Source organism: Montipora capricornis, chromosome 5, assembly GCF_036669925.1.
Source record: "Montipora capricornis isolate CH-2021 chromosome 5, ASM3666992v2, whole genome shotgun sequence".
NCBI classification, from domain to species: Eukaryota; Metazoa; Cnidaria; class Anthozoa; order Scleractinia; family Acroporidae; genus Montipora; species Montipora capricornis.
In genome coordinates this window covers 24,306,813-24,328,420 of record NC_090887.1, presented here as the reverse complement: position 1 = coordinate 24,328,420, position 21,608 = coordinate 24,306,813, and the positions used below count along the sequence as shown (strand labels likewise).

Below are 21,608 nucleotides of genomic sequence, written 5' to 3'. Positions count from 1 at the left end.
TACCATTTGGAAAGGAACGTCGATTAGTTGAATTTCGTTATATGTGTGATTAATTTATTTTATTTTATTTTTAAGATGGCTTATTATCTAATCTTACCTTATTACAAGCATTTCACATATTGAAAGATAGATTGGATGTTTTGCAGAATGAAGTATTGTTAATAAAACAACAAATTGCAAAATAAATAATCTTATATTTTTAGTGTCCTGTGAAGTTTGTGGAACGTGGATTAACACCCTGGAAAGCCATCCTGTTTTTGTTTAAAATAAAATAAATGGAACGGTACTGAATATTTAAGACGTGATGATTGTTATTATTATAATTATTAACTTACTTTATTTCTTTTTTAGAATGTCCTTTTTGTTGCTCAAATAAGATTTTCATTCAGAAACTAGATTTTTATAATCATCTTTTAGAACATTTCGACCTTTCTATATATCCAACTAATAAACTAAAATAGTTTAAAATAATTTTTTAACCTATATACAATCCACGCAGATGTAACAGAGTATACGTTTTCATAACTACTCTAAATAATCATACATTTCCTTTTAAATAGATGCTTTGTGTTGGATGTGTGAATATCACACGGCACTCCACGACTCTAATTTATGTCAAGATTGTTCGAACGACTGTGGTAGTTGTGAATTTTTTAAATGTACTCGTTTTGATGAGAAGCGTCAAGAACATTTGTGTGATTATTGTTTTCAATTTTGTCCCTGTACTAATGCAATATTAAATGATGATGTCATTAAACTCTTGTGACTACTCTAAGTAATAATTAACAATTAGACCCGTAACCCTCACGGGCTACGGGTTAATAGGCCATGAGGCGAAGCCGAATGGGCTATTGACCCTTGAGGGCGAAGGGTCTAATTGTTTTAGTATCACCCAACTACAAATAATTGTAGGGTATGTGTTAATATTGTAAGTTAAATAAGTAATTGTATTGTTTTGGAGAGTAAATTATGTAAATTGTAGTATTGTAAGTTGCATTTATAATTGCATCGTTTTGTTAAGTAGTGCAAGTGGCGTAAGTAGTTATCTCTGCTGTAATTTGCAGTTGTATTATTGTTGTAAATTTGGTTAGGAAATGTACAAGCGTAGTATTGTGAAAAAAGTGCTCAGCTGTGAAAAAATAAAATAAAATAAAATAAAAATAAAAATAAAAATAGTAAAAAAAATATTAATAAAAAGAAAGCTCCAATGATCACTGGGACAGTTATTGTTTTCATTCAAGATCTTTGTATTTTGTGAGTTTTTCAATTGTTTTCAAGGAGGTGTTCCTTTCTGTGGGGATATGCATATTGTAGTTAAAAAAATAAAAGTAGCAAAATTCATAGAATGATCCTTATAAACGATAAAAAAGAAAAAGAAATGAAAAAAAATAATTTAAAAAAAAATACAGAGAAAAAACTATATACATCTTCATCATCCATAAACGGCTTTAACCAAAATCAGTTTATGAAAAAAACCTTTTTACTATTTCACAGTTTTGGGAGATGATCCACTTTTGCGAGTGTTCAATAGTTGTCTTTGCTAAGTTGTTATTCAATATGCTGGTAATTTCTTTTTCAAGATCCTTGTAGTAAACTGCAAGAAAATCAAAGACTACTGTAATGACCTTTACTTTATGACCTGGGTATAAGTTCTTAATACCTAGTTTTAAATCTATATATTTATCTTTCTTGTGTTTAGTTCTCATTGTAATTGTTCCTGGGTTGCATATTGTTCCTTCCTGAGGAAGTGCTCGAAAAGTTCGATTGTTTGATTTTTGAAATGTTTTTTATTCGGGACCTTAAGCCAAAATTAAACAAACAAAGTGATTCTATACGCGCAAAACTGTTTGCTTAAGACTTCCAATAGTTTTCATTCTTTTTACCTCTTTTTTAGACTTTATTTTCGCATTCTGTTATTTTTATTGTTCGTATGTAAATACTTAGCTTTTACCTTCATTCCATTGTTTCAGAAATTTTATATATGCGGAAATTTTATTCATGAACTCTAACTTGAAAATGACCGTGGAGCGGTCGAAACGTCGTTCCTATTTTTTATTGCTCGTTTTTATAACTAAATGTTTTAGTAAGAACTTATTACGTCGTATTATTATTATTATTATTATTATTCACAGGTATACAAAAGCCTTAGGTAGGTCTTCACACGTTTTAACCCAGTTTAACGCTTAACCTGCCTAGAACAACTATCCTTGGTCTTTGTTCTGTTTTACGCTCTGTTTTTGAATTGAATTAGTTACAGTAACTGTTACTTTGTTTCTTCGTTTTAGATAGGTTTTCTTGTACAACGGTAACATGAAATTACACCCCTTCCCCCATCGCCTCCTGACCAACTACACTAATATCTACTTCGCTTCAAAACTACTCCTCCTCAAACCCCTTCAGCATCAGGTTTACTAATTTAAAAAGTTAACAAATTTAAAAATTTAAAAGAACAAACAACAGTAGACTAACTTAATCTATACATATCAGAAAAAAAAAATAGTTAAAATCTGTAAAAATTAGATATTTAGCACCCTAATCTCTAAAAAGACAGCTATCTACAAAACAGTTTAAATTCTTTCTGTTTTTATCTTCGGCAGAACAAAATCATAGGGTCTATTTCTTAAGGTACGATTTCTCCTTGGTGGGAGAAGACTATGTAATAGAGTTTGGGGTTATCAATCATGGCCGGCCTGCAGGCTGCAAAGCAGTCTGGGGCAGAGCCCCATACTTGAGAGAATATGGTCAACTGACAGAGCTGAATAACAACTACGCTTGCCCAAGTCGCGCGCCTGAGAGCACTGGGCACGGCAACACAAAGCTTCGTAACATAGCGGAATTTTCACAAATTTAATTGCTGCGAAGACGCCGGCCTTATTAAGAGTTTGACAATTCCAATATGATTGACACTTCCTCAAGAAACTTTCCAGTTCTTGATCTATCATATGCCTTTTGGACACTAGTGTTTTTCGTTTGGACACCAAGTGAAAAAGTGGTCTGAAATTCAAGTACCTGAATAATGAAGAGCACGAGTGCCACATCATGCTTAATTTTTATGTCAATTTGCATCACCTTTATTCCTTTCATGAAAGATCACAATCAGGAGAAGCCTGTACAGTAAACATGAGACAACTGTCACAAGATATAGCCACATATCTTGGTAAAAGCAGCTTTTTTACATGCATACCGGTGCATGCAGTATGCACCGGCAAAGGATAAACCACAAAGCAAATGGGTTTTGTGGGAGCCCACTTATAGACAGAACATCCCCGAAAGGCTTCTTGCACTTACTGGAGAAAGACGTCTTGGCTTGAGAGTGCCATCAATGCTTCATGTACCAATACAAATGGCTCACCAGCACTTCAAAAATGAGCCCGATTACAAACCTCCAAAAAAAAAGGTACTCTTTATTAACATCTCAACGGCATTAAAAGTCATGTTTGGTGACTTTAGTAAAAGCTATGTTTATTTTTGCATAAATTATGCCTGACACTTGGCAGGGAGCAAGACGTCCCTGTAGTCCACAACAGCTCAATGCTGGGTGCACAACACCTCTTTCACTCACAACTAAGATGGTATCTATTACTGGTATTCTGTTTTGTAGTTGTCGTTCTCTTTCTCTCTCCTTTCGTTTCTGTTCTAGTCATAGGTCCTCCAGGCACTATGCAACCTTATCAGAGCCTCTAAAGATATGCCAAACATTGCAATACAGAGAAAAAGGCAACTCCAAACAAATTAATAATAAACACATAGCTTTACGTTTATATCCCTCCGATACTTGACTTGAATAACTGCTTAGCCACCAGTGTGGACCACAGCTATCATGGTATGGATTGAAACCAGCGGGAAGAAAACATTTTGCAAACCTGAACACGAAAAACGGTAACTGTGTAAGAGCTATAGTTGATGTAGTAGGGCCGTGTAGCCGCACCGAGCCACAGAAAGCGTGCAAAAAATGAAGCATCGTTTATGTTCGGGTGAGTTAACCTAGGTTGAGCCTGCAATCCAATAGAAAAACCAGTACCTGTTCAGCGGTCATCTTCCAAAAAAAAAAACGGCTGACCCTGGTGAGCTCTAAGCTTGAGCCTACAATATGGTCACATGATACTGGTCAGGGGATACCTTGTTTTGACAGGTGTTAATTGATCATAACGTGGATATCCAATACCAAAGATGTATGGTTTAAACTAGCGTGATACTGGTCACATTGGCATACGTGGATGGGTGGACGTATGTACGTACGAACGGTCGATGACGTCATGGCTACAAAACCAAATTTTTTCGCAACAATGGGCTACCACATTTTCTTAAGTATGGTGCTCCGCGCGCGCGAGCGAGCACGCAGCTCTGCTATTAAGTTATTACGAGAATCTCCCCAACTTACTAACTACCTTAAAAAAAAGGGGTGCCCTGGCAGCTGACTTGCCAGGTTAGTGCTATACAAAACAGATTATTGACCTAGGGAAATGCAACCATCTGACGAAATCCATTATCCTTGAACAAGGAGAGTTCCATGTTTCACTGAATGGTGGAGAAGACATTGTAATAACAACTTTTTTGATAAGCTGTTTAAGACTGTTTTTGGAATTGATCTTCCGCACAAGCCCGTACCATACAAGGGTGCGCTATGCTTAATTGCTATTCTTCTTTGTTGGCTTCAAATCCAAGACAAAACTTCTCAGAAACTTGGAATCCACAAAGACCATGGATTCTTGAACATGTTCTTCCCCTTGTATTCTTTCAGTACAATGTCCTTATGAGTGGGGATATGTTAGAATATGAAAACTGATGGTACAGATGGCTGTTATCTTTATGTGCTGGGAATGAGGACATAACAAGAAAGTCATCCTTGTCTTTTCTAAGAGGCCTAGACTGTAAGAAAGTTTTTTTTTTGGCCAAGATACTGGGGAAAAAAGAGCAGTTGCCTTCTGTTATAACAGAAAGAAAAAAAAAAGGTTCACATTTTCCGTTCAACTATCAGCTCTGCCAACTGTACAAGAACAAACCCGTGAAGACAACGATTCTAAGTCCTTATGAGAAACGGCTATTGTAATTTCTTCGTGCGGGTTTTCGTCTGCTTTCACGGAACCTTTTGTTGCAATTTAGCATGAAAGGGTTTCTGAGAGTTCCTTAAGTGACAACTGTGATTCAAATTCAACAACCTTTGAATTCTTTGCTGATGTCGGCAGACTGCACACAAATTCTGGTTTTCACGGCCGATTGTTGAACGTTTTACCTTCACTATTACAGACGAAGATGGCAGTTGGCACATATGCGATATGTAGGTATAAACTAAATAAAGTTATTTCCTCTCTTCCTTCCTTACTTAACTTAGTTGTACTTACCTCATCTTACTTGGAAAAGCAAAGGTAGCTACAATTCTGGTCAAAACTGTTGGCACAATTCCCCCTTCCCCCATTAGCATGTGATTTTTCACGGCCTCCGAAATCAAGATCCGTTCATTGGTCGCTCGCATGTTTCAACATTGTCTGGGGGAAACGGGGTGCGACAAAGGCAGCGAAACAACAACACGCATTGGTAATATAACGATGGAAGCATGTACAGTAAATGTCCCAAATTCTTTTGACCCGGATTGACTGAAACTGAGTTTCATTGAACAAAACTGGAAACCGTATGATATATGTCCTCTAAATAGTGAACAATTTGTAACATTGCGTTAAAAACTGTTTTATCGTAGTAAAGTCTGTTTTATGGAAACTTAAAACCAGCGAAGAATATTTTCAGGAGACTCGTTCCCAGACTCTGCGCAGTTAGTGGCCGCTTTTCGAGCTGCAGAATCATTTGACTTTGCTAAGCAGAACTCGACTCCTCACTAGCTGAAAGACAACAAATCGCGTAGACAATAAAAATAGTTCAAGGGAAAGAGCCACATTCATGTCTCTGTAGATTTTGCTTCGCTAAATTTGCTTTGCATCATCTTCCTGATAATAATCAGTGTCGTACAAAAGCGAATTCTCTAAGCATGACCCAAGCCGTTGTTGACAACGGCAACAGTTCTTACCCACAGTTCTCACTCCTAAAAACACATTTTTGATTGTACTTTTGATGTAGCTACCGGAATGTATGGCTTGTTGTGTTATACACACTTTCGCTGATCTTTAATTGGCGTTCGTTTCTGAACAAAATTACACGTGATTGCTTATGTCCGTCTGTCCTTCTGTACAGACTCTGGGGAAGGGGGATGGGAGACTAAGAGAGGAGAGTGAGGGGAGTCCCATGAATGCAGCGTTGAGGTGCGGATGGGCGAATTTTCTTGGCAGGAAACGTTTCTGCAGCCCGTGTTAATCCCACTGATCTTTGTCACTTTTGGAAAACAGTTTACTGTTGGTGACGAGCAATTTGACAAAAAGCTGGAAAGAGCATGTGAGAAGAAAGCCTGTGAAGAAAGCCTCGAAAGATTAGCCGAGGAAGGAGAAGAAGAGAAAATTTCAATGAAGAACACCGTAAAGCTGAGAGAACACATAAATTGAACACATAAATTGGTTGATGTAGTCAGTATTCATTCAGCTCAATCGCTGGAATAACTTCCATTTTCCTGTCTTCGACCTTCGTTTTCAAAATCCGTTCAAGCAATCGTACAACTAGTTCAGTTTTTTCGAGCGGCATTTCTGTTTTCCTTTTCGATCTAAAAAAAGTTCCTCAACTGAGCAAACAGAAGCAAACCTTCTCAAAGCGCACAGTTTTGGTGCAACGGCTGTCGGATGACGTTCCATTGGATACGTTCATTCATCCCTAGTGAAATTCGTCACTGGCGTTGCTGATTGGACGAACGATATTTCTTCACAGTGAAATTTTTTCATTCATGTTCCTGGTTGGCTACATTTAGAATCAGTACGAATTTCATTCACTATGATTTTCGTGAAGAAATCTCTACACTCCCTCCGATGCCTGACTTGAATAACTGCGTAGCCGCCAGTATGGACTACAGCTACCATGATATGTCAAACTGGATTGAAACCAGCCAAAAATGCAGCAAAAAAACATTTTCCAAACCCTTTTTCCACCTGAACACGAAAAGGGTTGACTGTGTAAGAACTGTAGTTGACGTAGTATGGCCATGTAGCCGCGTCGAGCCACAGAAAGCACGCGAAAAATGAAGCCTCGCTTATGTTTAGGTCAGTTAACCTGGGTTGAGCCTGCAATCCAATCGAAAACCATTACCTGGTCAGTGGTAAACTTAAAAAAAAAAAGCTGACCTGGGTGAGCTCTAAGTTTGAGCCTGCGATAGGGGTCACGTGATACTGGTAAGCGGATACCTTTTTTGACAGGGGTCAGTTGATCAAAACATGGATGTCCAGTATCAAAGATGTATGCTTTAAACTAGCATGATACTGGTCACATTGGCATACATGGAGGGGTGGACGTACGGACGGTCGATGACTTCAAGGCTATAAAACCAAAATTTTCCGACCGATGGGTTACCATATTTTCTTACCTATGGTGCTCCGCGCCCGTGCGCCTTCGGCGCACGCGGAGTTCCGCTACTAGGTGTCTATGTAAGTAATGACCTGAAATGGAACCATCATGTACAACATAAAGTGAAAAAGGGAAGCAAGAGAAAAGGGTTATGCGCATCATGTTTGCTTTAATGAATTACAATGAGGCATTAATTGCCCTCAACACTAAGCGAGAGGCACGCCCATCTGTGCTAGGTTTATATTGATACACTCCAAAATGAGAACCACCCTTTGCAACTTATGCTCCTCAAACGGGAGGAGTTTGTACACAGTTATAATCTCAGATCTGGCGTTAGCTGTACCAAGCGTCCTTCTTGTAGAACTAAGCACACGCAAAAGTTTGTCACTGATAAAAGGAAATACATCTGGTGGCTTGCACTGATGTATTCATAATACAGTTTTAGTAATTATAGTTTAGTTTTTAGTGGTTATCGGTAAATATTCACCGATTATCACTGAGCCTGAGGCGAATTATTGTTTTAGTGCAAATTCAAAAAAGAGAGAGAAAAAAAAAACACATTTCAACGCGAAATCATCTTTACTTACAGTGGCCAAACGACTACTGCGAGCCATTTTGTCCGTCGAGGTGATTATCGGCTGATAATCCGAGATAGCGAGCCACTGAGATCGCGCGATTTTGTATAATTACCTGTACATATATACTAATACATATTTATATAATTTTCAGCGGTGAATATAAGAATTTAGTGTCATATTCACCACACTACCCGGTGAATATAACATTTTGGAGGCGCGGCTGCTAAGCCAATCAAGCACTTTTTGTGCCTTTTTATTTTGCTTTAGCCCGCTGTTTTGTCTCGGTAAATATTCACCAATATTCACTTCGCCTTCGGCGAATATATAATAACTTCTTACTAACTGAGCGCGAGGGCCGTACTGGGGAATATTGGCCCGAGGTCGTGGCAGTACGGACCGAGCGCAGCAAGGTCGGTACAAAAACGACCGAGGGCCAATATTCCCTGGTACAGCTCGAGCTAGCTCGGTTAGTAAGTAGTTTGTTATGTGACTTTTTAATTACCTTTTGCTTTGTTTTTGCAAGCGCGTAATCGGCCAGTGGGCATCATGGGGGAATAGTGCCCTACAATTCAGTTACAATTTAATTACCCAATCAGAGCGCGTGTTATATCGGCTACAAACACAAGCCATATAATAATTGTTAATGTACATAGCTCAGTAATTCAGCCTTATATTGTGTATATTGCTGCAATAAGTTTTAATAAACAGTCACAGTTATTATTATAAGGCTATAGCGATGTTTAGGACAATTTAGGTTCTTTTTGGCCAGGCAAGACTTTAAAAAGCGGTTTGATAAGCTCAAACCTGCGATTTTCGGCAAAAATCTCCAGCAGCAATTGAGTTACAACAATTGTCTAGTTGGTCATGCGGTTTTGTGGCCTGCTGTAGTTGTTTATTTTGGACCTGAATTCATCATTACCGTGGCGACTGTCCACACTAAACTAATATTAATACCTTTCGATTTGTAGGCTTTTTATGTTAAATAAACGGCCAGTCGTGAGTTGCTTTCTGTGACTGTGCAGTTGCAGTCGAGTAGGCGAATTACTACTCTTTAGCTTGACCTATTAATTAGTAATTTTTGCTCGTGTTCTAAACTGAAGAGAGAGAGTGTAAAGATTATCAGTCAAACGGAAAATGTTGTGAAAGAGATTGCGGTGCATGTAATTTCACTTTTAGTACTGTTGTTGATTAAAATTGTTAGTTATTGCTTTCGAGGCTTGTTTGTTTTACTGCTGTCAGCTGAGATATGTTTCATCACTGAAAACTGCATATTTACACTAAGGACGATTCATTTTTTGTACTTTATGCAGAAGCATAATTATTTTCATGTACACTATATTTCTTTCTGGGGCTAGAAACGGGAGCTCCGCTTTTAGGCTTGGCTAAGTCTATATATTATCCTTCCACATCTTCAGGTCCTTGTCTAGTATCACCTGTCCGATGGGATTGACATTCTCAATGCACCCAAACTTAAGAGCTTTTCTCAGCAATCTGTCAACTTGACTTAAATATTTAGATTTTGGATCAACTGCATAGACTGTTATACAATAAGTGAAAATGGGCATTATTTTAAAAATTCTGAAAAAGATCATGCAAATCCTGTACAGAATAGCCACTAGCCTTACATACCCTAAGAATTTTCATTATCTTTGGTGCTTTACTCATCAAATTGTCAAACTGATCACCCCAGTTGTTATTTTTTCATGAAACACAGCATCCAACAATTTCAGCGAAGATACCTGCACTATACCACTAACTGCTACAGGTGGTTCCCTACAAGTCCCAATCTTAATTTCAAGCTCCTTAGTCTTCGTTAAATTAAGAGACATTTAATTCTGTTCAGTCGAACTCTTAATGTTGTTTACGTCAGTTAAAGCAGTTAGTGCAGAGCAAACTGTGACACGTACGTGCACCAGTTCCACAGGTAGAGTACACGAGATGTCATCCGAGTATTTGGTCATTAAGCTGTCATTAAAAACTGGCTTTACGTCATTAACCATAATACTGAAAAGGACTAGCCCCAACACAGTACCTTGCGGTACCCCCCTATTTATTGGTAAGAATGGAGTTTTTAAATTAGCTATGCAGACCCTTTACTTACAATCCTTTAAAAAGGTAATTACCCAGTTAATAACATAGGGATTAATACCTGGCAATGACTTAATCTTTTCAGGTACCAACGTACCGTAGTGCGAAACAGAGTCAAAAGCCTTGGAAACATCAAAGGATAGCACTCTAGCAAAATCAGTTGGGCCATTTAGCCATCTCATCCAAGTATGTTGATTGTGCAATAAGGCCATCTCAGTGCTACGGTGATCTCTATAAGCATACTGATCCGAGTGTATATATGTATGGACAGACTTGCTTGAGTCGGTATTAATTGCTTATCTGTGCAAAAGTCTCGTTATCATCTCAGTGACGGAGATAGGTCTAAGTGGGTCCAAACTGTTGGTGTTAGTTTCTTTAGGAATTGGTCCAATGTTTGCTGACTTCCATCTTGCAGGGATTTTCTGTATTGCCAAAGAAGTATTGTAGATGTGGGTTATTGCAGATGCAAGTTCTAACGAGAACTTCTTCCATGCCCAAAATGGGATGTTGTCAGGGCCAGGAGCTGTTCTTCTGATACGAGATAGAGCTATAAAAACTAAAGTTTCACTGAAGCTAGGTGCATCATGGCTAGTCAGCAATTCCAACTCAGTTGGTGCTACATAGTTAGGGATGGTGTTAATTTCCTGGAAATGTGTATTGATGTCATTTATATCAAAAATTCTTGGTAGATGTTTAATGGCGTTGGTGCAACCAGACAATTTACCCACCATTTCCCACCAACCTTTGCTTTTCTTGTGCTTTCTGTTGTTAATACCTGTACCATATTCAGCTGGTTTTCTTTAACATGTTTAGAGGACTCTTCACGAGTTGTAAGAAGCCACTTTGCTCCATTAGACATTTTTCGACCAGCTGATTCACGTCTCCAGCAATGACAATTCGTGCATTAGGGGTAACTGGTAATATGGATTCACAAACGTTCGCCAAAAAGTCAATAAAGTCAGTTACAGAATATTCAAATGTAGGTGGCTGATAAAGAGAGGCTATATGTTATTCTCGATTAGAGGTAGCTAGCTTATCCCATAAACACTCATACTGATTTCCATCCAAACGTATTTCCTTAATTCTCCGGTCAGTTCTACAGTGTATTGCAACTACACCACATATTTTGTACTTTCTTTCTCTGCTAGGCATTTAATATCCAACAGGAATCACAAGCGAGCTCGCAATGTCCCTTCAAAGCCATGTCTCCGACAGGAAGCACAAATCAATAGAATTGCTTGACAGTTCACTCTGCAGTTCTTCACGAGCAAAGGGTTTGACACTTGAACGAGTATTTAATACCAGGCACTGCGGTGTAATTCTTGGTTGACTTAGGCGTCCAAAGGGCTTTATTGTAATAACATTTCGAGGCTTTTGGTTTTAGCTAGGACTGATTTGTCGCTGATTTGGAATTACAGGAATCCTCCAATTATCTACGTTTGCCTCAGTTATTATTGCCTCAGGACGCTCTTGGTAATTTCTACTCTGATTTAATTTACAGTAGACTCCAGCTCTCGTACCTCTTTGTGTTTTCAAAACGCCCAGTTACTTCAGAGCTTGCTGCGTGTTATGCTGTAATGGCGGTTCATTGTATAGGGCTCCAACAGCAGCACACGAGAGTATGATATCATAGCTATCTTGCAAATATTTCTCTAGTAAAATACTTCACAAAAACCAGTTAAAAATTATAACACTATGCAAGGCGTTTGCGTGGCACATAATGGATTTAGTAAGAATTATTTTGTTTCAGTCCTAGGTATTGTTTCTTGGACAACAGAAACACGAATTAACACCACTTCACAGATCGCTTCTGGACCAAGTACACTAATCTCCGCCTCTTATCAAACCGCTCCTCCTCAAACACCTTCTGCCTCAGGTACGTACAAGCTTACCTATATAAAGATTATATAAGAGCCACCTAACCTAGGACTTTAGCCCCATTTAATAGTAAACTCCTCCGAACAACTCATCCATCGTTTTTCCTGTTTTATTCAGTTTTGAATGGAATTCATAAAAATTATTTCCTTTCACTTTTAGATATTTTTTCTTTGACAACACAAATACCATATACCAGTCCTTCTCCTATCGCCTCTGGACCAAGTACATTAATCTCCACTTCTCTTCAAACCACTCCTTCTCAAACAGCTTCTGCTCTGGTACCAGGTACGTACACGAGAGAAAAAAAAATGTTCAACCTAGTTATTTAACCCTGTTTACTGCTTAACCTGCATCAAACAACTCGTCCCTGGTCTTTTCGCGGTTTTACGTTCAGATTTCGAATGAAATTACAGTATTTTTTCTTTAACAACAGAAACACCAAATGCCACCAATTCTCAGCAGGGCACCCAACGAATCTCTTCCTCACTTTATCTGTTGCCCAGAGGAATCTTGCTGGCTGGGCAAAAATACAGGTGTTCCGATGAGCTGGTTAGGAATTACTGACTTTTTCTAGCATTTCAACCCGAGCTGGCTGTGGGAACTCTAAAGACTGAGGACGACTAAAAAAAAAAACAAAAACAAAACCAGGGGAGAACCCCTTCCCTCTCCCAGAGAGTAGTAACAAACATACGACAGCTGGTCAGAGTGATTGCGCTTGCGGAAAAAAACCTGTTTTGTCCCAGTTTTGTCGTTTGGATCGAGCAATTTGAAAGCGCGCGGAGGTTTCCACAGATCGTGAAAACGGATTGTGCTGTTTTCCTCATTTACATGTACGATTAATTTCCATTGTTATTTTATCTGTATGCTGAGATTCTCGTGATGTTCTTCTACACTGAATTGAAATGAACAAAGTGAATTTAACAGAAGTAACTTGTATTTTCATTCACGGATTTCAGTTTCGAACAGAGTTTCGACGGCGTACAGTGTATTTGTTGTTAGCAATTTGGAGGTATAACACTTCTTATTGTAGTTGTTTTAATGCTTTTTTTCGGTTATCTGTATTAGTTAAGTGCGTGATGATCTTTTACAGTTGAAGCGAATTGAGCCAACGAATTGTAAAAGATTAACAGCAGTACTTTTGTTTACAGATCCTTAGATTCGTTTAGGCAGCAATCAGTCAGGATCGACCAGGTGCTTTCTTCAAACACAAGGTAAGAATCAAGAAAAATTCGTACTTATTTTAATTTATTTTATTTCGTTAGAAGGACGATGTATTACTCTTGACAACTCTTGCGAAGTCTCTGTTTTTGTGTTGACAAAGAAACCAGTCTTTGTAGCCAGAAAGCAGATAACAAACATGCACTAAAAAATTACAAGAACGTGCACGGGACAATCCCTCAGGACGTGCTGAAACATTTTGAAGTGCTTAAGAAATGCAGGAACAAATTTGACTGTTTATTGTACGAAATGCTTTTTATAAGAACTTTAAAGCCAAATCTCAATGTGCAATCAGACTCTATTCGTCGTAAAGTACTTTTATAATCTTCACACCTTGTTATGTCCATTTTCGCGCCATATCGCTTTAAATGCTGTAATTTGCATGATCAAACATTTTTCCTTGATGATGGAGTCATGACTACTCCGAAACGTCGGATATTATCGTTCATTTTTACTATTTTATGTTTTAAGAAATCTCTTTTAATAGCACTAAAAAATAATACAGATATAAGAGTTGTGCCATGCTTTTAGCATGGTTTCCATACGCTAAAATTTTCAGCCCAAAATAAGGAAACCCCAAAGTTAATTACTTTAGTTTGAAAAAATAGACATTGTCAAATGATAAGAACCATTTGCATGTGAGGATGGCAAAGGATGGCAAAAAGCAGGGTGGATGCAAATGGATTAAAATATGAATTTGTCAAATTGTTAGGCTGGACATAAAGTCAAACATTCAAGCTTGGCTAACAAATTTTTATAAAGTTTGACAAATTTCGTTGCAAGTTGTACCAAGAAGTTTTGTTTTAAATACTTTAGATATAAAAGTAAACGCTAAAAAAATCGACGTTTCGATGTCGACGTGATACCATTATCGAGATAAAAAATGAATGGAATAACGAAAGCTAATATATACAGACTGGTAAGAATACATATATTGTCCTTGAAATACACTAGGGAAAAATATATGCTAATGCAATGAAAAATGAAACAGAACCGATAAAAATCACAAAGAAAAGCGATACAATCAAAACACACACACACACACACACACAAAAAAAAATATATATATATATATTGCCACTAGCAGTTGCCGCATTGACGCATTGCCACTAGCAATTGCGCATGCTCACTAGCTCGCTAGTTTGAGCACTCTGGCATGGCTTAGATGTACCACATGTGTGGGACATTTGGGGTGGCTTTATAAGCTTAACCTCCATCCCAGACATCAGCACTGCACTGATGAGGCCCAGAAGCCCATCATAGCACGTTTCATACCAGATTTGTGGTAGACTAATTGGCTTTTTCTTTTTTTGTTGGACCCTGTCCTAAGTACCTGCCGGGAGGGAACGGCGTGGGTCCTACCCTAAATTGTTTTCGGTATGTCTCAGCCTACGCCTGTATCCCCTCTGTGGTCTGATATTGTTGAGAATACGTCTGTGCCTCCCTCTGTTTCTGGAGCTGGCCAATCTGATTCGCCATCCCACATGGATACCAGTCCTGGTGGCTCTTATGCTGATAGAGTGACTCTTGGTGCTGTTGATTCTCGTCCAAAAGTTTCCAATGTAGCTCCGCATCGCAGGTCTTATTTGTCTTCTTTTGAAAGAGAGCATTTTGATGTTTTGAATGTCATGCCTGATCGTCCTGCTTCTGCATACTTCACACTCCCTGACAGCTCAGTTACGACCACGCAAATCTTTGATAGCTTGGTGAGGGATGGCTTTCCTCCAACGTCAGTCGGTTGTCTTCAGAGATCCCAGAATGGATCAGTAGTCCTCACCTTCATGAAAGAGGAGATCTGAAACAAATTTCTGCAGCAGTCGTCTTTCTTTGTTGGAAACCAGCCTCATGCAGCTCATCTTGCAGGCAGAGCCTTGTCTTATGTTGTTGTGTACGACGCTCCTTTTGAGTTACCTGACTCGGCCTTGACCTTCCGTTTGTCGAAGTATGGCACTGTTTACTCCCAGCGTCGCTCCTCCGTCCAGGGCTTCCCCCAGGTCCAGAATGGTATCCGTACTCTTCGCATGTGTATCGATGACCCCATCCCGTCATACCTTCGTTTTGGTAAGTACCTTCTCCGTGTACAGTACGAAGGCCAGGTGAAGACCTGTAGAAGATGCAACGAGCCAGGTCATTTGGCCCAAGAGTGTCATCAGATGCTCTGCTTTAGCTGTGAAGTGACTGGCCATCATGCCCGTGATTGTCCTGCTGGGGTTCGGTGCTGTATTTGTAAAGAACCTGGCCACATGGCCATTGACTGTCGCCACTCTTGGTATCGCCGCCCCCTTTCGCATCGTGATGCCGTTGATGCTGAACCCCCTAGCCAGCCTGCTGCTGACCCCCTTTCCGTGGATGTGCCCCCCACTCTTCTAGATGCTGAGAATGCTGATTCAGGTGACGTGGATAGCCCCCCAGTGGAGAATGCAGAGGAAGATTCGGCAGGGTCTGAGGACGATTCCCTGGAAGCTGCATTTGACCAGCCCTTGGCCTCGGCTCTTTCTTCTGAGCCTGTGCCTGACCTTTAACTTCTCAAGGCCTCATCAAGGATGCCCCTGATGTTCAAGTTCCCGGAGTGCAGGAGTTTCCCGTTTCTTCCCTGACCGATATGAGTGTTGAGAGTGACGAGTCTGAGCCTGAGAGTATTGCCACATCTGAACTGATGGATTCCGACGCTGTGCCTGATAATATGTCTTCTGTGTCTGAGCGGCCCTCTCGCCGAAGGAAGAGATCTCGACATGGCTCGTCCCGACGCGCTGCTTTGGGCAAGTCGTCTCGTCTGTTTGTAGTAAGTGAGGATGCCCACTTAGTTTAGCCTTCTTAAAGTGCGCTACGATTAATGTTAGGGGTTTAAGTCAACGTAAGTTTTCGCTGTTCTCTGATTTCTGTCGTGCTTCACGCCTAGACTTTTGTTTCATTCAAGAAACTATGGTTTCGAATGACGCTGTTCTGCGATCCTTCTCCTCTCCAGTTCACCTGGTTCAGCCCAGATCATTCAATTGCCAGCACACTAAATACCTTTTTGGTCCCGCGGCTTCTGTGTAATCAAGTCACTAGGTACGATATTCTCCCATGCGTTTTCTCAGATCATGGCTTTGTTATTTTAGACTATGATATTGCGGCGTTTCCCCTGCGAGGTCCGGGAGTTTGGAAGTTTAACAATTCTCTCCTCGATGACGAATCCGTTTGTTTAGAGATTTCGGATTTAATTGAGCAGTTTCTGGCCTTTCGGCATTGCTTTACTTCTCACCGCGATTTTTGGGAGTCTTTAAAGTCTGACATTAAGCTCACTGCGATCGCCTTTTCTCGTCGTAAACATCGTTTACTCTCGTTCCAGAAGGTTTTTCTAACTTCGGGCGATGTTTCTGCTAGTCCTGAAATTCTGACTTCAGAGGCTGCTCTGCGGTCACTGTTAGATTCTGAGCTCGAGGGTTCTAAGATTCGCAGCAGGGTTAAGTGGGCAGAAGAGGGGGAGTCTCTCTCTGGTTTCTTTCTCAGTCTTGAAAATGAGAGACACGAGAAAGGCTCCGTCTCCTCTGTCTTTGATTCTGAGGGGCAAGAGGTCTTTTCCCTCCCTGACATGATTCAAGCTCACGAGATCTGAAGAGCCAATTGACCCTGTAGCCCAATCCCATTTGTTTGAGCATGTTACCTGCCAGTTATCGGATGCTGAACGCGAATCATGCGAGGGTCTTCTTTCTTTGAACAAGGCGTCTGAGGCCCTTCGCCTCTCTAATAGGAACAAACCGCCCGGTTCTGACGGCTTAACTGTTGAGTTTTATTCTGCGTTCTGGTCCTTCTTGGGGCCCCTTTTAGTTGATATGTTAAATGAGTCTCTCGCCCATCGTGAGCTGTGTGACTCTATGAAATCGATTGTTACGCGTCTTGTTCATAAGAAAGATGATCGTAGAAATCTAAAAAACTGGGGCCCCATTTCGTTACTGAATGTGGATTATAAGATTTGTTCAAAAGCCCTTTCCCTCCGTTTGAAAAAAGTGTTGGGGTCTATCGTAGACCCTGATCAGACACGTTCTGTTCCCGGTAGATCTATTTCTTCTAATTTGGCTCTTCTTCGCGATACACTCGATTTTATTGAGAGAACCGGTGAGACAGGTATTCTCGTCTCTTTAGACCAGGAGAAAGCCTTCGATCGTGTTAATACTGGGGTAGGTCCTTTCTGGTGAATCTTTTAGAGCACTTCGGTTTTGGGCCCTCTTTTTGTAGCTGGATTTTCACTTTGTATAACGGCGCTTATATGCGTATCTTAGTTAACGATTTCCTTTCCGATACTGTTCCTTTGCTACGGGGGGTCAGGCAGGGCGACGCCCTTTCCCCTATGCTTTATGTTCTCTGCGTTGAAGTTTTAGCCTGCCGTATTAGGGACTCTCCCGCGATCGAAGGCTTTCTCTTGCCGGGGGCTGGTGGTGTCCAGTTTAAGGTCGGTCAGTATGCTGACGATACTACGGCCTTTGTTAAAAACGATTCTTCCCTTTTCTCACTTTTTGACGCGATTGCGTTTTACGAGCGTGGCTCTGGTGCGAAGCTTAATTTGTCCAAGACTGAGGCCATGTGGCTTGCTGCCTGGAAAGGACCGCCTTGACGAGCCACTTGGTCTCACTTGGGTTAGGAAAATGAAGATTTTAGGCGTATTCTTTGGTACTGTTCACGTTGAGCGCGATAAATGGGAGCCTCGGTTGTCCAAACTGGACAAAACTCTCTCTAGATGGAAGTCGCGATCCTTGTCCTTTATTGGCAAGGTCCTTATTTTGAATATATTAGCGTCAAGTAAGTTGCTCTATGTGTCGCGCGTTTTAGTACCCCCTAAATGGGTTTATAGTAAACTTAATAGCCTGATATGGCCCTTTTTGTGGCGCGCTCGATTAGAGACTGTAGCTCGTAAATCGCTTATTTGTTCTGTTGATAGTGGAGGTTTCGGTTTAAAGGATTTTTTTAGTTCTAAGGGTTTTTACCTTGCTAAGTATTTTTGTGGCTCTGTGTTAGCTCCCTTGCGGCCGAAGTGGGCCGGGCTGCACGATAACCTTACCCCAAGCGCTGCCCACCCCACTGCCTTTTATGCAAGTGTCCTTTCTTCCTTTTGGGTCACTAATTTGCCTCCCGGGTTTACTTACACGTCTCGCGCCTTTTACAAGGTTTTGCTACCGAATTTCTGCACCATCCCGATTTTCCCTGCCCTCTGGTCAGGCTTCGTTCCCTCTCGGTTTTCCCTTTCTCGGCATTGGAGTCTGATCCGCGATTCATTTACTGAGAACTATAAAAATGATCTCGCATGGTTGATTACCGTCAGTGCCATTAAGGTGCGACATTCTCTTCCCACCTGGGGCTATATCCGCTCACCTCTCTGTGCCTTATGCGCCCGTCTAGAAACCATTGATCATTGTTTCTTGGCTTGTCGTAGGGTTAAATTGGTCTGGTCTCGTTTTGTCGCTATGTTATCTGCGCTTTTGGCAGCCCCCTTCGTTCCCAATTGCCCCTTCGTGTTTTTAACCAATTCCTGGTGCCCGAAAGGAAGTGCCTGCGTCTGCTTTTGTACATCATCAAGTCGATTTTGTGCGGTATTTGGAAATCTCGTGATAAGGCTACCTTTCACAAGGGTACAGAGGACTTTAGAGCTATCGCTAAGTTTATTATTGCTGATGTTAAACGTAGGATCCAAGTTGACTCTCATCGCCTTTCTCAGGCTACGTTTAATTCCATCTGGGTTCATCCAGCTGTATGTGTAGTCCGTGCTGATAAGCCTGTATTTCTCTTTTAGCTGTAGCCTCTACTCTTGAGTAATTTTGTAAATATCTTTTTATTTGGTTTTTGAATAAAGTTTTACGATATCACTGTCTGCAGTTAGATATAGCTCTTTGGCATTACAAAGCTTTTGCTTTCATGTCCAAATTGAGCACTCTACTGGGATGAGTCATTGCCGCTAGCAATTGCGCATGCTCACTAGCTCGCTAGTTTGAGCACTCTGGCATGGCTTAGATCTACCACATGTGTGGGACATTTGGGGTGACTTTATAAGCTTAACCTCCATTCCTGTCATCAGAACTGCACTGATGAGGCCCAGAAGGCCGAAACAGTACTGTCTGCAGTTAGTTATATATATATACATATATAATTTAAAACAGCTTTGAGCTAATGGAGTCTTTTTGTTTGTTTAAAGGAGGTTTTAAGTCCCTTATGAACAGCACCTCAAACATAAGGCAGTCCCACTGAAAGGTGTCGGAAGGCTTGTGACGATGGGCATTCTTTGTTTGTTCATTCTTACAAGCCTTTCTCCTCCATCAGGTTGAGTTAGGCTTGTGACGATGGGAAAATGCTTTCTTTCATGAAGTTTAAGCTTTTAGGAACTATTCCATAACTTTATGGAGCAATTTCTGCATTTTTTAAACATTTTGAGCAATGACACTGTGAAACAACCTCCTACATTAAATTGCCAAAATGATATATTTATTTTGAATGTAATTACTTAAAGGTCTACCTATGACAAATATCCTTTGGTTGTCCAGACACGTTTGAAAGTATACAAAAGAGACCCTTTTGTAAGAACCTGTTTTTGGCATAATTATACAAAACCCTGTTTAGCGAACTAAAATCAAGCAGGTTCTATATGTGAGTAACAGTTAAATTGCAATAAGCACTTTAACCAGGGAGTTTGATTTTGAGATCGTAAATATTTATTTTTCTGGCAGTCAATACCTATATCTCTTTCATAGAATTAGGACCTTGTCAAGAACCCACTTTAAGCCTGAATATCCAAGTATCCCTATTTTGCCAGGCAAAAATACAAAAATATATATATATATATGTATATATATATATATATATATATATTATATATATATATATATATATATATGTTCGTATATGGGGCTTTTACAATTGTTTTTTTTTTCTCTGACTAAGAAAACTTTGTTGGTTCTGGTCAGACTGTGGTTTTAATTGTGAGAATGCTTCTGATGATCAGCTGCATGCTTTGTATTGGGTTGGGTGCTTAATTAAGACATACTATTGTTCATACAATGTATGATTGTGTCAGCAATAACTGCTGTCATCAACACATACATTGACAAAACAATTATTGTTATTGTGACCAACAGCACTAATTCTTTTTTACTTGGCAGATTGTTTACTTTTCCTCTTCAACAATCACAAATTATCTTTAGTCATGCTTTGTCTCTGTACAAAGCCAAACTGAATTAGGCCTGTGACGATCGGCATTCTTTGTTTGTTCATTCCGACGACCCTCTCTCCTCTATCAGGTATAGTTAGGCTTGTGACGATGGGCATTCTTTGTTAGTTCATTTTTACGACGTTCTCTCCTCAATCAGGTTGAGTTAGGCTTGTGACGATGGCCATTCATTGCTTGTTCATTCTTACGACCCTCTCTCTTCCATCAGGTTTAGTTAGCCTTGTGAAGATGGGCATTCTTTGTTTGTTCATTCTTACGACCCTCTCTCCTCTATCAGTTAGAGTTAGGCTTGTGACGATGGGCATTCTTTGTTAGTTCATTCTTACGACCCTCTCTCCTCTATCAGTTAGAGTTAGGCTTGTGACGATGGGCATTCTTTGTTTGTTCATTCCTACGAGCCTCTTAGACTCCCCTCCGCCAAGTTGAGTTAGGCTTGTGACGACAGCATTTTTTGTTTGTTCATTCTTACGACCATCTGTCCTTCATCAGGTTGAGTTAGGCTTGTGATGATGGCCATTCATTGTTTGTTTATTCTTATGAGCCTCTCTCTTCCGCCCGGTTGAGTTAGGCTTGTGACGATCGGCATTTTCTGTTTGTTCATTCTTACTACCCTCTGTCCTCCATCAGTTTGAGTTAGGCTTGTGATGATGGCCATTCATTGTTTGTTTATTCTTATGAGCCTCTCTCTGCCATCAGGTTGAGTTAGGCTTGTGACGATGGGCATTTTTTGTTTGTTTATTCTTACGACCCTCTCTCCTCTATCAGGTAGAGTTAGGTTTGTGACGATGGGCATTCTTTGTTTGTTCATTTTTACGACCCTCTCTCTTCCATCAGATTTAGTTAGGCTTGTGACGATGGCCATTCTTTGTTTGTTCATTCTTACGTCCCTCTCTCTTCAATCAGGTTTAGTTATGTTGTGACTATAGGCATTCTTTGTTTGTTTATTCTTACGACCCTCTCTCCTCTATCAGGTTGAGTTAGGATTGTGACTATGGCCATTCATTGTTTGTTCATTCTTACGACCCTCTTTCTTCCATGAAGTTCAGTTAGGCTTGTGATGATGGCCATTTTTGTTTGTTCCTTCTTACGACCCTCTCTCTTCCATCAGGTTGAGTTAGGCTTGTGACGATGGGTATTCGTTGTTTGTTCATTCTTACGAGCCTCTGAGACTCACCTCCGACAGGTTGAGTTAGGCTTGTGACGATGGGCATTCTTTG

At 40.2% G+C, this 21,608-nt stretch overlaps 1 long non-coding RNA gene across 1 annotated transcript in view; it reads left to right on the top strand.

The window, feature by feature from the left end:
• Positions 1-12,958: 12,958 nt before the first annotated feature.
• Positions 12,959-21,608, top strand: part of LOC138049984 (uncharacterized) — a 326,256-nt gene continuing 317,606 nt past the window's right edge. The window contains exons 1-2 of the long non-coding RNA XR_011132519.1: positions 12,959-12,987; positions 13,127-13,189. This is a non-coding gene — a long non-coding RNA (uncharacterized lncRNA). The remainder of the gene's footprint in view (positions 12,988-13,126; positions 13,190-21,608) is intronic.